Source organism: Equus przewalskii, unplaced genomic scaffold (genome assembly GCF_037783145.1).
Source record: "Equus przewalskii isolate Varuska unplaced genomic scaffold, EquPr2 ChrUn-10, whole genome shotgun sequence".
NCBI classification, from domain to species: Eukaryota; Metazoa; Chordata; class Mammalia; order Perissodactyla; family Equidae; genus Equus; species Equus przewalskii.
The window spans coordinates 2,914,054-2,930,430 of NW_027228747.1; the positions used below are offsets into that span (position 1 = coordinate 2,914,054).

The 16,377-nt window shown below is 41.5% G+C and overlaps 1 long non-coding RNA gene across 3 annotated transcripts in view; it reads right to left on the reverse strand.

The window, feature by feature from the left end:
- Window positions 1-16,377, reverse strand: part of LOC103547921 (uncharacterized) — a 73,369-nt gene that overhangs the window by 20,310 nt on the left and 36,682 nt on the right. The window contains exon 2 of one of the 3 annotated variants that reach the window (XR_011536520.1): window positions 15,315-15,405. The exons of 1 other annotated variant lie outside the window; for it this stretch is intronic. This is a non-coding gene — a long non-coding RNA (uncharacterized lncRNA). Of the gene's footprint in view, window positions 1-15,314; window positions 15,428-16,377 lie in introns of all 3 variants that reach the window. One more of the 3 variants, XR_544126.2, reaches the window with a different exon arrangement.

Below are 16,377 nucleotides of genomic sequence, written 5' to 3' on the forward strand. Positions count from 1 at the left end.
AGAAGCAGCGTGGCGGGGGGGAACAGGAAGTGGGGAGGAGGACATTCATGCGTCCTTTTGTATCTTTCAAGTTTGAATCCATGTAAAGATATAAAAAACAAAATTAACTTATACTTTAAAAATAATTCATTGCTTTTTTAATCTTTTTAAGAACTGTCCTGTCTTCAGCAAACACGTATTGTTTTAATAATTATCTCTCAACATTATCTCGTTAAAGGTTTTAAGTGCATATCATAATAATCCGGTAAGAGAAGTTAAGGTTTGGACTAGACGACTGAAAGTGGGAATGTAAGAATGAGGTGGATGCAAAACACCTCGTCTCCAGAGCCCCTGAAGATTGTGCCCCTCACACTGTGGCTAGGGGTGTTTGGGTGAAGGGCAAAAGTGACTAATTTCCAAAACTAAGTTCGCACATTTCGCTTCAGCAGGCCCAGGTTCGCCAGGTCAGATCCCGGGTGCAGACATGGCACCACTTGGCAAGCCACGCTGTGGTAGGCGTCCCACATATAAAATAGAGGAAGATGGGCATGGATGTTGGCTCAGGGCCAGTCTTCCTCAGCAAAAAAAAAAAAAAAAAAAAAAAGAGGAAGACTGGCAGCAGATGTTAGCTCAGGGCTAATCTTCCTCACAAAAAAAAAAAGTTGACTCCAGTTATGGCATAAGTAAAGAGCACTTCTCTGGAGCTGCCACTTTACTTGACGGTGTCACTTAAAAGTTTTATATTGAAACAAACATCTTCAGTACAAAACACAGGACTTCAAAGAAAATTCCCTCCTACAGGGTGTTCCTTTTGGCTGCATTTTTTGGATAACCCCCACAACACACACACACACACACACACACACACACAGAGGCAGGTGTTCACTTTCCTCTGCTATGAGCAGCACTTCGAAGGACTCCGTTGAGAAGCGGGCATTCAGCAGTCAGGCTCACCCCAGGCCATGCAAACAGCCCACGGGCGCTGGCAAGCTTCCCATATCCTCACACCTCTTGTGTCCTTAGACCCTCACCATTTTCCCCGACCCGGAGCAGTTCCCATCCTGCCAGTGCCTGACGTCTTTGACCCTTTGATCATGCTCTTATCTGTGGCCCTGCTTCACCTTTAGGACCTGAAGCACATCCTCAGTTTACACGCTAACAATCCTGACTTCTCTCTTTAACATGGATTCTCCCTAAGCTACGTTTTCTCAGACCACCCTGAGAAATCTAGCACCTTCTACACCACCGCAGCCTTCTGGGGAGCAGCACTCCCATCAGGCACTCTCAGGTCACAAACGGAGGGGCCAGGACACAAAAAAAGTTTTTAAAAAATGTAACAGGATTCAGTGACTGATTAAAAATGGATGGAAAATGGAAGTAGGGGGCCAGCCCTGTGACCGAGTGGATAAGGTTCCACACACTCCACTTCAGTGGCCCAGGTTCCCAGGTTCGGATCCTGGCGCGGACCCACTCCACTCACCAGCCACACTGTGGTGGCATCCCATATACAAAGTAGAGGAAGATTGGCAGAGATGTTAGCTCAGGGCAACTCTTCCTCAAGCGAAAAAAAGATAGCAACAGATGTTAGCTAAGGGTGAATCTTCTTCACACAAAAAAAAATGGATGGAAAATAGAAGTATTAAATGTACCTTCAAAATCTTTGGGACTGAGGTCTGGGGTGGCAGACTTCTAAAAGAAGCCCGACCGTAATGAATCATTATATAGTACGAGGATTTGTCTAAACCAAATCCTGACTCTGACCTGCCATTAGCCCATTGACTGCACATTCCCTGCTGGGGTCTGTCGCCAACAATACGGGTCAGGTGTGTGACCTTGGCCGCTCCTGCGGCCTCCACTTACACTGCCTAGACCAGGCTTTGGCTTCTTATTCCTGCTCCACTGGTCTGCAACTCCTCGTCTGGTCCCAATTCTGCCTTCTCCACACTGACCACCCATCACAGTGGGACAGGAAGACGGAGGAGTCAAAGGAGATGCTTGGGTGCACCCAAGATTGAATGCCCCATTGACAACATCAAGGAAGTCCAGAGAAGAGGCTTGCCGAGCACAGTGATGAGCACCCTTGGGAGGTAGTTGGTACTGTAGTTAAGTGGTGGACTCTGGAGTCAAGCAGACCCAGGCTCAGATCCTGCCTGATATTGTCCACTTTACAACATATTGATAAGAATGAGTAACATCAATCGCCCATTTTCTATTGGCCAGGCATTCTGCTGAGCTCTTAATATGCTTTACCTCATGAATCCTCACAGAAACTCTTTGAGTTGAGTATTCTTATTGTCCTCATATTACCCATGAAGCAACTGAGCTGTAGAGAAGTTAAGTAATTTGTCCAAGGTCACACAACTTTTTAAGTGGTAGGACTGGGATTCATACCCAGGTCTGACTCTAAAGCCTATGCCTTTAGTCAAATAACTAAATTGTGTAGACAGGGAATAAGTCAGAAAATCAGATTTGAAAATCAAGTCTAGTCATTCTCCTCATCATAGACCAACAGTCCCTGCCTGAGAGGCAACAGCATAAATATTAAGAGCCAGACTTAGGAGCCAGACTTTCTGAGTTCAAATTCTGACTTTGTCACTTAGAAGCTGTGTGACCTTGAGCAAGTTACTCAGACTCTCTGTGGCTCAGTTTTCTCCTATATAAAATGGAACCAGTAACAGAGCCTACTTCATAGGGTTGTTCTAGGATTAAGTTATTATATCTGTAGCACCTAGAACAATGTTTGGTATATAGTTGGCACTATGTAATATTGACTATGGTTAGTCCTGCAACTCGTTCTCAGTTTAAGTTTAGGAAGTTGAGAGGAGAAAGACAAAATCCTGGTAGACAGGTTACGTGCCAGAGAACATTACAAATCTTCCAATCAGCAGGTCCCTCCCTACCCTCAAGCTACATGAGGCAAGAGCAAGAGGTTTGGAGTCAGAAAGACCTGGATTCAATTATTCCTTCACCACCTACTCTGTGGCCTTGGGCAAGTCACTTGACCTCTTGAGCCTCAGTTTCCTCATTTGTGACACTGACCCAAATCTGGGAGGACTAAAGGAGATAATTACATAAGATATGCGTGCTGGTGCTTCTCAGCCACACAGAGGCAGAAGCGAGGTGGTTTATTCTTGTAAAGTCTTGCTCAGGAAGGAAAGGCAGACTTTGGTACAGAGTTGGTCAAACATTAACTAAGGGCAGCCTCTTTTGCTAGCTCTCTACCAAATGGCATGGCATGTTTGTTCCAGTAAAAGCTCTCTGCATTCTGGCTTATTAAGTCATAAAATAAGGACACAACCAAATCTCAGTCCCTTATAGGTCACTTCCTCTGGGGAACTTAAACTTTTAAAATATTGCAGGCAACGAGCATTACAGTTGGATTTCAAAGCAACCTCGGGGTCAGAAGACCTAGGCTCTCCTTTCTGGCTTTGAGCAAGTTATCTAACTTTCCTGGGCTTCCATTACATCACCTGAAAATTGGGGAAAACAAGATTTAGCCCCAGAGAGTTTTATACGGATTAAATCACATAATATATAACCTACGCTCATTCTTTTCTGCTTTTCTCCTATTAAAATGGACTAAACATCCTTCTTCCCTCTAAGGCAATCCCTCCCCCCATGCTCTGGTTCCCTTCTCCTCCCTGCCTTCTCAGAGATTTCACTCCACCAGTCGTCCGCTCTCTTTTGTATCTTCTTTCCTTTGCTCTCTCTACCAGCTCGTTCCACTCACTCACATCAACATTTACATATGCCTAAGTCTCTCCTATCAGAAGAAAAAAAACTCCCTCAAATTCGTATCCCACAAATTTCTTAAGAAAATCAAGCTGCTATCTCCATTTCCTTACCTCCTCCTTCTCAATTCTTTCTGATCTATATGATGCCCATACCACTCCACTAAAAATGCTGCCACCCAAACTGCCAAAAGGCTCCCTCCAATAGGCAACTTTTAGCTCTTAATTTATTTGACCTTTCAACAAGATTCACTCCTGTTAGCCATTCTTTCTTTCAAAACATTTTCCCCTTGGGTTCCAGAAGGTCTCATTCTTCTGATTTTCCTCCTGCCTCTCAGGCTTATTCTTATTCTCCCTGGTTAGCACCCGTTCTTCTTCCCTAAGTGTTGATCCTTTTCAAGAATATTGCCTAGGCCCTCTTCACTCTTTCCACATGAACTATCCCTTCATCCATTTACCACTTCTCCTTTCCCCATTCAATCACCATCAATATAGTAACAACCCCAGCTGAATGTTCCACAGGTCTCCCAAACTCAACCAAAAAATTACAACATGGGTTTCCAGTCCAGCGTGTAAGAAGCTTAGAAGTCACCACTTCATCCTAACAAGTAAAAAGCTGAAGAAACTGAAAAATCAACAACTCTTCTTAGATCCATCAGAGAAGTGAGGTCACAGGGCAAACTGCTGCCCCTCAAATGGGAGGTCAACAGGAGAATACAAAGAATCACAATGCACTGGAGCAGAAACCTCCAGAGCGTCAGGGGAGGGAAACCTGAACTGTAATTGACAAATGACCAGAGGCTCAGTGTGCACAGGTCTGAGAGATAAAGACTCCAGGGAGACCCAGTCATTGGGAGGCCCCCACACTTCTGAAAGTTTTACCCCCTGAAGCTTCACCAGGTTCTCAGAGTGAATATTGGAGAAAAAGCCCAAGTACTTCTGACAGGGGGCGGAGAAAGGGAACCGTTTTGAAATACTCCAGAGCATTCTGTTCTTCTTCTTTGTTGTGTGTGTGTGTGTGTGTGTGTGTGAAGAAGAGTCACCCTGAGCTAGCAGCTGCACCAGTCTTCCTCAACTTCGTATGTGGGATGCTTCCACAGCACGGCCGATGAGTGGAGTAGGTCTGCACCTGGGATCCAAATCTGTGGACCCAGGCCACCGAAGCAGAGCGCAGAACTTTAACCACTTGGCCGCAGGGCCAGCCCCTCTGTTCTTAATATGGTCTGCCCTCAGGAGAAATTATTAAACCAGAACTAACTTGCCGGGGATTTATCAGAGTCTAACCCTGAGGGAAGGCAAATACCCAACTCCAGCTGGCTCTAGGCATACTGTCCTCCCTAAATGGAGGGAGGGGCCTGAGAAGCACTGTGAATTTCCCAGTCTAGACGCACAGGCTCACTAAAGGACTGAGACCAATCATAGGGCTATAGAACACTTTCCCACCCCCCACACCATAGCACTATATTACTAAAGGCCTATTTACTGAAGTTCCTTTTACCCAGTACATCATGCCTGGCTATCAAGAAAAATTACAAGACACACTAAAAGGCAAAAGACACAGTTTAGGGGCTGGCCCAGTGGTGTAGTAGTTAAGTTCACACACTCTGCTTTGGCAGCCCAGAGTTCACGGGATCAGATCTCTGGCATGGACCTGCATACTGCTCATCAAGCCATGCTGTGGCAGCATCCCACATACAAAATACAAGAAGATTGGCATAGATGTTAGTTCAGTGACAATCTTCCTCAAGCAAAAAGAGGAGGATTGGCAATGGATGTTAGCTCAGGGCCAATCTTCCTCACCAAAAAGAAAAAAGCAAAAAAAACCAGTTTAAAGAGACAGAGCAAGCATGAGAATCAGACTTGGATATGGCAGGGATTTTGGAATTACCAGACTAAGAATTTAAAATAGCTATGATAAGTATGCTAAGGGCTTTAATAGATAAAATAGACATCATGCAAGAACAGATAGGCAATGTAAGCAGAAAGATGGAAATTCTAAGAAAGAACCGAAAAGAAAAATATCTAAAACACTGTAACAGAAATGAAGAATGTCTTTGATGGGCTTATTAGTAGACAAGACACAGCTGAGGAAAGAATCTCTGAGCTTGAGAATATCTCAATACAATCTCTAAAACTGAAAAGCAAAGAGAAAAAAGACTGAAAAAAAAAACAGAATAGAATACCCAAGAACTGTAGGACAACTAAAAAAGGTATACCACATGTGTGATGGGAATATCAGAAGGAGAATAAAGAGAGAAAGAAACAGAAGAAATATTTGAAAAAATGAATAATTAAGAATTTCCCTCAATTGATGTTAGACACCAAACTACAGATCCAGGAAGCTCAGAGAACACCACGTAGGATAAATGCCAAAAAACCCTACACCTAGCACATCACTTTCAAACTACAGAAAAATCAAAGAGACAGGAAAAATCTTGAAAGATACCAAAGGGAAAAAATACCTTACCTATAGAGGAGCAAAGATAAGAATTACATCCAACTTCTCGGAAACCACACAAGCAAAAAGTAGAGTGAACTATTTAGTGTTCAGAGAAAAAAAATCCACCATCCCAGAATTCTGAACCCTGTGAAATTACCCTTCAAAAGTGAAGAATAAATAGAGATTTTCTCAGACAAACAAAAATTGAGGGAATTTGTTGCCAGTAGAACTGTCTTGCAAAAAATGTTAAAGGAAGTTCTTCAGAGAGAAGGAAAATTATATAGGTCAGAAACCTGGATCTTCGTAAAGAAAAGAAGAGGATCAGAAAATGAATAAATGAAGGTAAAATTAGAAGTTTTATTTTTCTTATCCTTAATTGATCTAACAGATATTACGTGGATCAAAATAACAATAGTAGCAATGTATCCAATTATGCAACAGGAAGAAAATCAGAAAGGACATAGTTGAACTCAATAGCACCATCTATCAACTGGATATAATTGACATTTGTAAACTACTTCATCCAACAACAGCAAATTACACAGTCTTCTCAAACTCATGTGGAACATTCACATACTTTGATAGACCACATTTTGGCCATAAAACACACCATACCAAAGTAAGAAGAATACAAATTGTAGAATGTCTGCTTTCAGACCACAATGGAATTAAACTAGAAATCAATGACAGAATGATATCTGGGAAACTCCAAAATACTTGGAGATTAAACAAGACACTCCCAAATAACATGTGTCAAAGAAGAAATCTGAGGCGAACTTTAAAATATTTTCAACTATATGAAAATAAAAACACAACTCATCAAAATTTGTGGGATGTAGTGAAAGCAGTGCTTAGCGGGAAATTTATAGCACTAAATGTATATATTAGAAAAGAAGAACGATCAGACTGAGTATTCCCAGAAAAGAAAAAAACGGGGGGGCTGGCCCCGTGGCCGAATGGTTAAGTTCGCGCACTCCGCTGCAGGCAGCACAGTGTTTCGTCAGTTCGAATCCTGGGCGCGGACATGGCACTGCTCATCGGCCCACACTGAGGCAGCGTCCCATATACCACAACTAGAAGGACCCACAACAAAGAATATACAACTATGGACCAGGGGGCTTTGGGGAGAAAAAGGAAAAAATAAAATCTTTAAAAAAAAAAAGAAAGAAAAAAACGGACAAAGATCTAAAATCAATCATCCAAGCCTCTACTTTAGAAAACTGGAAAAAAGAAAAGCAAATTAAATCTAAAGTAAGCAGAAAAAAAGAAATAATTAGAGCAGAAATCAATGAAATTGAAAAGAGCAAATCAATAGAGAAAGTCAATGAAACCAAAAACCAGTTCTTTGAAAATACTAATAAAATTTTAAAAAGAGAGAGAATGCAAATTACTAATATCAGAAATGAAAGAGCGAACATCACTCCAGATCCTATGGACATTAACAGATAATAAAGGAATATTACAAAGAACTCTATGCCCACATATCTGATAAACTAGATGAAACAGACCAATTCCTTGAAAAACAGTCTACCAAACTCACATAAGAAGAGACAAACAATCTGAACAAGCCTATATCTCTTAAAGAAATTGAATCAATAACTAACAAGCTTTCAAAAAAGAAAGCACTAGGCCCAGATGGGTTCACTGGTGAATTCTACAGAACATTTAAGGAAGAAATTATACCAGTTCTATACAATCTCTTTGAGAAGATAGAAGCAGAAAGAGTACTTCTTAACTCATTCTATGAGGCCAGTATTACCCTGATACCGAAACAAGACAAAGGCATTACAAGAAAAATAAAAACTACAAACCAATATCTCTCATGAACATGGATGTAAAAATCCTCAACAAAATATTAACAAATCAAACCCAACAATGTATAAAAAAAATATACTCTATGACCAAGTGAGATTTATCCCAGATATGCAAGGCTGATTCAATATTCAAAAATCAATTAACGTCATCCATCAAATCAACAAGCTAAAGAAGAATGAATCACATGATCATATGAATTAGAAGCAGAAAAAGCATTTGACAAAATCCAACACTCATTCATGATAAAAACTCTCAGCAAACTAGGAATAGAGGGAAACTTCCTCAACATGATGAAGAATATCTACAAAAAACCTACAGCTAATATCATACTTAATGGTGAGAAACCAGAAGTTTTCCCACTGAGATCACGAAAAAGGCAAGGGTGTCACCCCTCACCACTGCTTTTCAATGTCATACTGGAAGTCCTAGCTAATGCAATAAGACAAGAAAATAAAAGGTATCCAGACTGGTAAGGAAGAAACGAAACTGTCTTTGTTCTCAGATGACATGATCTTCTATGTAGAAAATCTAAAATAAATGACAAAAAACCTTATAGAACTAATAATTGATTATAACAAGGTTGCAGGATAAAAGGTTAATATACAAAACTCAATTGCTTTCTTATATACCAGCAATGAACAAGTGGAATTCGACATTTAAAAAAACAGTATTAGCACACCCAAAAATGAAACAATTGGGTATAAATTTAACAAAATATGCATTAGATCTATATGAAGAAAATTACAAAATTCTGATAAAAGAAATGAAAGAACTAAATAAATGCAGAGCTATTCCACGTTCACAATAGGAAGAGTCAATACTGTCAATATGTCAGTTCTTCCTAACTTGATCCATAGATTCAATGCAATCCCAATCAAAAGCCTAGCGAGTTGTTTTATGGATATCAACAAACTGATTCTAAAGTTTATATGAAAAGGGGAAAGACCCAGAATAGCCAACATAGTAGTGAAGGAGAAGAATGCAGTTGGAGGACTGACACTACCCAACTTCAAGACTTACTATAAAGCTACATTAATCAAGACAGTGTGGTATTGGCAAAAGAATAGACAAACAGATCAATGAAACAAAAGAGAGAGCCCCAAAATAGATCCACATAAATATAGTCAACTCATCTTTGATAAAGGAGCAAAAGCAATACAATGGAGCAAAGATAGTCTTTTCAACACATGGTGCTGAAACAACTGGACATCCACATGGAAAAAAATGAATCTTACATCCTTCACAAAAATCAACTCATAATGGATCATAAACCTAAATGTAAAAAGTGAAACTATAAAACTCCTAGAAGATAGCATAGGAGAAAATCTAGGTGACCTTAAGTTTAGTAGTGACTATTTAGATACAACACTAAAGGCACAATCCAGGAAAAAAAGAATTCATAAACTAGACCTCATTAAAATTAAAATGTTATGCTTTGTGAGGAGACATCATCAAGAAAAGGAAAAGATAAGCCATAGACTAGGAAAAAAATATTTGCAAAAGACATATCTGATAAAAGACTGTTATCCAGAACAAATAAAGAACTCTTAAAACTTGACAATAAGAAAACAAGCAACCCATTAAAAAATGAGCTAAAGACTTTAACAAATATATCACCAAAGAAGATATACAGATGGCAAATAAGCATATGAAGAGATACTCCACAACACATGTCCTCAGGGAAATGCAAATTAAAACAACAATGAATTACCACTACACATCTACTAGAATGGCCAAAGTCCAGAACACAAAGATGTGGAGCAAGAGGAACTCTCATTCGTGGCTAATGGGATTGAAAAATGGTACAGCCACTTTGGAAGACAGTGTGGAGATTTCTTACAAAATTAAGCATACTCTTACCGTACAATCCAGCAGTCACGCTCCTTGGTATTTACCCAAAGGAGTCGAAAAAACTTACATCCACACAAAACCCTGCACACAGTTATTTACAGCAGCTTTATTCATAATTGCCCAAACTTGGAAGCGATCAGTATGTCCTTCGGTGTGTGAATGAATAAATAAACTGTAATACATTCAAACAATGGAATATTATCCAGCACTAAAAAGAAATGAGCTATCAAGCCGTAAAAAGATATGGAGGAAACTTAAATGCATATTACTAAGTGAAAGAAGCCAATCTGAAAAGGCTGCATACAGTATGATTCCAACCATATGACAATCTGGAAAAGGCAAATATGAAGACAGTAAAAAGACCAGTGGTTGTCAGGAGTTAAGAGGGAGGGATGCATAGGCAGAGCACAGAGGATTTTTAGGGCAATGAAACTGCTCTGTATGATACTATAACGGTAGATACACGTCACTATAAATTTGTCCAAACTCAGAAAATGTACAACACTAAGAGTGAACTGTAATGTAACCTATGGACTCCAGGTGATGATGATGTGTCAATGTAGGTTCATCAGTCTAACAAATGTACCACTCTGGGGGCCCATCTGGTGGTTCAGTGGTTAAGTGCGCACGTTCCGCTTCGGTGGCCCGGGGTTAGCCAGTTAGGATCCCAGGTGCGGACATGGTACCAGCTTGTCAAGCCATGCTGTGGTAGGCGTCCCACATATAAAGCAGAGGGAGATGGGCATGGATGTTAGCTCAGGGCCAGTCTTCCTCAGCAAAAAGAGGAGGACTGGCAGTAGTTAGCTAAGGGCTAATCTTCCTCAAAAACAAAATAAAATAAAACCTACCACTCTGGTGGGGCATGTTAATAAGGGGGGAGGCTGTGCATGTGTGGCAACAGGGGTATATGGGAAATCTCTGTACTTTCCACTCAATTTTGCTGTGAACCTAAAAATATTCTAAAAAATAAAATCTATTAAAAAAAACTATGCTGATTATCTTCCCCCACTATACCCCACCCCACAAATAAAATAGCTGACCTTCTCAGGGTTCTTAGTTTTTTTTGCTTTTTTTTTAAGATTTTTTTTATTTTTCCTTCTTCTCCCCAAAGCCCTGGGGTACATAGTTGTGTGTTTTTGTGGTTTTTTTAGTTGTGGGTCCTTCTAGTTGTGGCATGAGGGACGCCGCCTCAGCATGGCTTGATGAGTGGTGCCATGTCCACAGCCAGGATTTGAATTGGGGAAACCCTGGGCCGCCGAAGCGGAACATGCGAACTTAACTACTCGGCCACCAGGCCGGCCCCAGGTTCTTAGTTTCAAACAACAAAATTCACCCAGGCTTATTCAAGGAGAAAGGAAATTTTATTGAATAACTCAACTCATCTGTCTACTCCAGTTTTGCCCCACTCCAATCCACCCTCGCCATTCAGCCAAAGTGAGCTTTCTACCACGCATTCTTGAAAACCCTGCAATAGGTTTCATTTGTTCTTAGGACAAAGTTTAAACACTTGGGAGATGCTGTGAGTGCCTTGCCTACATCCCCTTGGCCCAACCTGGGTATCACCTACTGACTATTCCCACACGTGCAATGGGCTTCTGTGTCTCCCAGCCTGCCTGGAGGCGTTCTCTGAAGAGCTGGGGCAGGCCCCCAGGAGCAATCTCCAACCAGTGAGGGACAAGAGTGGTGGATAAATGCCCCTCATTGCCTGGACCAATGTGACAACTCAGAGGCATGGCGTACAGGGTCTCTCAGGGGTCTCCAGTGGCACTGAGCTTCAGCTGTGCAGAGCAGTACCCCGCTGACTAACAAAGCCCTTTATGGGCTTTCTTCCCTCCTCTGTCTTAATTCCCCCTTCCTTCACCACGCTTCCTGGAACCACCTTCCAAAGAAACTACTTCCACACAAATGCCTGCCTCAGTTTCTGCTTTGGGGCTACCCCAACCTAAGACAGTCCCCTTACATGGTCTACAACTCCCCTCATGATTGGGCTCCCGCTTCCTTTTCCGACACTAGGCTTTGCTACTTCCCAGTTTGCACTCTGTTCTCATGGCGCATGGAAACTCTTTCAGCTCCTTTCTTGCTCTCTCTCTTCTAGGCCTTTGCACATACTATCCTTTTCCTCCTAGAACACTCTGTCTCCTACTCTTCTTCTAACTAACTCCTATTCAACCCTGATATATCTGCCTAAATGTCACTTCTTCCAGAAAACCTTCCTGAATTCCCAAGTTCAGATTTTGAGTTCCTTCTATCTGCTCTTAAGGCATCCTGTTCTTCCCCAAACATAGCACTTATCATATCATTTTGTAGAAGTTTCTTAGTTCTCTATTTCCACCTGTATTCTGTAAGTTTCAGGAGAACAGGGACCATCTCTTTCTTGTTTTTTGTTGCAGCAGAATCATCTAGCACAGTTTCAGGCACAAAGTAGAACTTTATGAATACTGGCATACAGTAGGTGCCAAAAAACATTTGTGAAAATGAAAAGAAAAGAAGCACCGAAACAGTGCTCCAGACGAGTTACAGCATTACTTAATCAAACTGCCAGGACACAGTTCAGAGAAGCCGCACGAGATGATAAGGTCCAACTTCCTTCTGGTTCCCACCTGAGTCACTCTCTGGGACACAACATGGACCAACCTCCAATGCAGAAATCGAGAAAATATCTTCCAATAAATAGGACACAAACTACATAGGTCTATGCATAGTGTCACCTTCAAAATAATTCATAATTCACGAACTGATTTAGAGTTAGCCTTGAAATTTTAGCAGCAAGGCCTCAAAGTCTAAGAATAAAATGCCTGTAATTTGGCAACAGAACAGACAGCCTGTATCAGAGTAAGTTAACTGCTGAATCAAATAGCACAGTAAAGTCCAATTTGATCTGGCGGCTCTCCTTCAAGTGATGACCCAGGGACTTCCAGTCAGCAAGGCGGAAGAGGGAAAGAGGGAAGACAGAGAGGGTGAAGGAGCTCACGCCGGATACCAAACCACCTTAGCCCTGAAGTAAACGCGTCCGTTCCATTTACACTCCTCTGCTGAGAAGTAGTCACACGGCGCCCCCAGGCTGTGAGGTCTGGGGTCGGGGGGCGTGCTAATGTAGGTTCTGGCTGGGCATCTCCTTGTTAACAATTCTCCACACCATGCAAGGGAACAGAGATCTTGAGAAGTCAGCTAGTTACCTCTGAAACCCTGCCAGAAGTATTATTTTATTTTAGGAAACCGAAGTGATCTGATAAGAAGTGGGCTTCCTTATTGGTACAGTTACAATACTTTCATCATATCAAAGGGAGACAAACACGGACATTGCTAGCCTCTCTCACAGGGACCACTGCAATATTCCCTGCCCTTGTTGGTTTCCCTGCTTCCAATTCCACTCTGTTCCACCCTCACCTCCACTTCTAACCGATCGTACAGTTTGCTTTCAGAATACAGTCATGCGACACTTAATGACGGGGATACGTTCTGAGGAATTTGTCGTCAGGCGATTTCATCACTGGGCAAACATCATAGAGTGCACTTCCACAAACCTAGTTGATATAGCCTGCTACACACTTAGGCTATATGGTACTTATCTTATGGGACCACCATCGAATATTCTGTCCATCATTGACCAAAACACTGCTATGCGGTGCATGACTGTAATTGCTCTAAATTCAAATCTGCCCCATTTAAAGCACATCAATGCTCCCTAGTACCTTTAGGATGAAGTGTACATTCCTCTGCGAGGCATAAAAGGCCCACCAAGCTCCGGCTTCAGCCTACCCCTCCAACCTCACCTCCTGCCCCTCCCTCTCTCACTCTGTGCACCGAACTACCAGGTGATCCCCAAAGCATCAGGCTACTTCATGCCTTCACGCTTGTGCATATGCCATGTCTCTGTCCAAAATGCCTTCTCCCCTTCTCCAGGGCAACACTTGTTTTATCCTTCAAGATTCAGCTCAAGTCTCTCTTCCTCTGTGAAGCCTTCTTCGAATCTACCCATCCTCCCAACCACAGTTAATCATTTTCTCTTCTGAGCCATCACTTTTCTTTGTACCTACATTGAGTATCACACCACACTACAATTACTTGTTTATACATCTGTCTTACCTATTAAACTATTAGACTGTGAACTCCTCAAAGTCAAGGACCAAGTCTTTTCATTGCTGTGTTTTCAGAGCCTGACATAATATCCAATGTGTACTGGGAACTCAATAAATGTTTGATGAATGAATTAATGCAAGTATACACATGTGAAGGAATCCCATGTTTCTAGCTTGTGACTGGAAAATTCGTGAACGATTTCATTCTGATTTGAGATTCAGCTGAAGCTGAGGAGTCAAAACAGTATTTTCTCATTTCTGCTGATCTTTTTTTTTTTTTTGAGGAAGATTAGCTCTGAGCTAACATCTGCCACCAATCCTCCTATTTTTTTGCTGAGGAAGATTGGCCCTGAGTTAATATCTGTGCCCATCTTCCTCTATTTTATATGTGGGATGCCTACCACAGTGCGGCTTGACAAGTGGTGCATAGGTCCACACCCGGGATCTGAACTGGTGAACCCTGGGCTGCTGAAGCGGAACGTGCGAACTTAACCACTATGCCACTGGGCTGGCCCCACGCTGATCCTTTTATACATATTCATGCAGGTTTAAAGCAAATATGAAGAACTAACTCAGACACCCAGATGGAACACAAGCAGGAGTAAGTTCCTGTCCAATGAGAAATCAACACAACAGAGAATTTATGCCCAGGCTAACCAACTTTCTATGGATGAAGATGGATTCAAATTTTAATTTTTTTTTCACTTGAATATCATTATTTACTTATTTATTTTTGTTTAATTTTTTTAATCTCCTTTTTATAACTAGAACCAGATAAACATAGGTAAATTTGTTTCATTAAAGAAATTTTTAGGGGGAAAAAAGTCAAATATTCACAGTTCTTCTCAATTAAAATGTCAATGCTTATACCAAAAATAGAAGTTTTCTAAGTATCAGAAGACAACAACTTAACATAACCTTTCCTAGCCTGACTATTTAACTTTGATCTAAATCATATGTCATAATTTCAATGCTTGAGTTTAACTATATATTCACAATCCCATCTTTCATGGTTCAGTCCTGCCAATTTTATTAACCAAGAAGACAGTAGGAAATGACACTGAGATGGAATATGTACCAGTTACTATGTTAGATGCTATTTATACATCATCTTTTTTAATATCCCTAACAACCTCATAAGGAAAGGCAGTACACCCTGGGTAGGTTTTAGGCTGTCCACATCTGAACTCCCTATATACATTTGAGGAATTTCCCATCATATGAGTCCTGTTGGAGACAGTCTGCCTCCCTCTATAATGGCTGGAAAGCCATGTTCTCACTTACCAAGACTTCCTTACCACTAGGAAGTTGGCGGGAAGCCTAGGCCACCTATCAGATAGACTGATCCAGACTCGAATCAGAAGCCAGCAACCCAGAGAAGCGGGCACCATGAAGAATCTCTGCTAATTAAATTCTTACCTGTGTCCGTGGAATAAAGAAGCCGCCGAAGGGAAGATCTGAGGGACAAAGCAGTCATCCAGCAACGTGAACAGCATGGGGTGTTCAAGGACTGTGGAGAGGAGTGGTTTCGTCTAATGTCACCGGACAGAATAAAGACAGACAACGTAAGCTCAGAGTCTTACGTTTTACCCTCATAACAAGGACAGAAATCCAAAACTTTATGTAACTTAAAAAATAAAGCTCTCTTATGTATTTTTCCACAATAAAAAAAACGTTAAAAAAAAATAAAGACAAAACTCTTATCTCTCATGGCTGCAAAACTGAGACAGTCAGAAAACAACAAAAACTTTGAATCTGTGGGTCATCCAATTGTATGTTCATTCCACAGCCTTGCGCGATCTTTTGTGAGCGATTTAGAGTAGAGTGGAAAGAACTTAACCCCAAGGACTAGAATTGGGAAATACGCCAGCATTTGGCCAACTCCGAGTGCTCAAAAACCTCACTTTCACTGACCCTCCTCACCAACTAAAGCAGCCACTCCCTCCCTGCCCAGTGAGACTGTTCCGGCTCCCCTGATGATCCTGAAACTTGAGGGAAGCACTGCGTTCATCTACTCCACCTACACAGACACTCATTATCTCTGAGCTGTTCGCTAGCGTAGATCTCAGCATGCCCTGAAGAGCCAATTACAAGGTCAGACTCCTGATGCCACTGGTGAGACAGGCTTTGTTACAGTGCTCGTTACAGTATTGTTTGAGATGACTGATCCTGAATATCAAGATGAAATAGTGATGCTGACACACAACGAGGATGGGAAGAGAATGGCTGGATCCAGGAGAACCTTGAAGTAACTCCTAGTACTGAGATGTCCAGTGGCAAGAATGAAAAGATATATGGACAAGATTGCCAAGGACTTAGATCTCCCAGGAGTGGAGGTTTGGGTCGTACCACCGTATGAAGAACATCAGTTCAGCCAAGGATGTAAAATGGGGAATGAAGGAGGGAGTCAGAAATACTTCCTTTGGCCTTGTAACCTGATGCAAAGGCATGGAATATAGCATCTATCCATGTTCTCTTTCTT